Source organism: Austrofundulus limnaeus, unplaced genomic scaffold (assembly GCF_001266775.1).
Source record: "Austrofundulus limnaeus strain Quisiro unplaced genomic scaffold, Austrofundulus_limnaeus-1.0 Scaffold2979, whole genome shotgun sequence".
In the NCBI taxonomy this organism is placed as follows: Eukaryota; Metazoa; Chordata; class Actinopteri; order Cyprinodontiformes; family Rivulidae; genus Austrofundulus; species Austrofundulus limnaeus.
Window position 1 is genome coordinate 1 of NW_013955381.1, and position 1395 is coordinate 1395.

General features: G+C 35.2%; 1 protein-coding gene across 2 annotated transcripts in view; it reads left to right on the plus strand.

Annotated features, from left to right (window-relative positions):
- Nucleotides 1–6: 6 nt before the first annotated feature.
- Nucleotides 7–1395, plus strand: part of slc35a5 (solute carrier family 35 member A5) — a gene marked incomplete at its 3' end in the record, with an annotated part of 8693 nt that continues 7304 nt past the window's right edge. For both annotated transcript variants that reach the window (XM_014000358.1, XM_014000359.1), the window contains 1 exon segment: nt 7–170.

Sequence of the window (1395 nt, forward strand, 5' to 3'; positions counted from 1 at the left end):
AGAAGAAGAAGAAGAAGAAGAAGAAGAAGAAGAAGAAGAAGAAGAAGAAGAAGAAGAAGAAGAAGAAGAAGAAGAAGACGCCAGCTGGATGCGCATGCGCAAAGTAACCAGGAAGTCAGGTTTATCTGTTGTTGACAAACTGGATGTTTCGGATAAAATGGCAGTAACTGGTGAGTAAACTGTGACTCCTGTAGTTTTTGGCAGCAGCTTCAGAAGATATGTTGGAGCAGTAAATCATATTTGTTGCTTCTGTGTGTTATTTGTGTTAGAATTACACAAACCGGTGTAGAACAATGACTGTTCCGTGTGTGCCTGTTGTGTTGTTACAGTTAAAGTCGTGTTATTCCCATATTAATAAAAACTCAGGTCTTAACATGTTTTTCTGTCGTTGAACGGAAGTAAAGSAGTTCATGGTGGAGTGGACAGTTAAAAACACCTTCCTGCCTTCATGTGACACAGACTGGTCCATGTGTAGTGACAGGAACATGAGACATGATTTTAAATTATTTCTTACAAACAAAAACAATCTGAATAGTTTATGTATTTATATACAGTTGGCTTTTCTTTTAAAGTCACCTTAAATACATGTGTGTCAGCTCAGAGTACAACTGTACTGACTCATATATGAGTGCAGATATWTTTGTGATAAATGCTTTTAAAGGCTGTAAAAACTTAGGCCAGAGGTTCACCATGTTAAAGACAACAACACAAAAATGACCCAGAGCTACAAATAAATGACAGATTGGAGCAGATTCATGTGTCAGACTGAAGACTGGACTTTAACTGGTTCATTCTGCAGTTTTACTACSAAGAAATGAAGCAAATAATTAGGTCTGTAGGTGTAAAACTGTTAAAAACAAGCCCAAAGTGATGCAGCTGTAATTACAACACAAGGTGATTCTTYAAAGTATTAAATCAGGACGGTTGAGCAATAATGTTTAACTTTGTCTGTTTAAAAAGAAACAAGTACAACACATTGAAAACTAGTTGTGAAGTACACAAAAATAATAATAATTATGCAGCACCGTAAGTATATCTTGATCGTAATTCTCTTTCTAGGTTCAACACACACTATGTATGGAACAATACAGATATTTAAAATTTATTTTATCAACTTGTCTTCTGAAGATGCTCTGTGTTGAAGGATCAGTGGATCTGTGTTCGACTACTCCACCTAGGCTGTATTTTTGAGCTCAGATCCACTGAGAAACTTACTGTTTCAGCAACATTTATTTTATAAACTGTATTTTTGAGGTTAAACAAATGTTCATAATTAATTTAAATAAATTACAAGTTAAAAGGGACATGGACATTTCTCTTTTGTATCGAGAAAATATCGAACCGTGAGACTAAAGTATCAAACTGAACTGTGAATTTTCTGTATCGTTGCAGCCC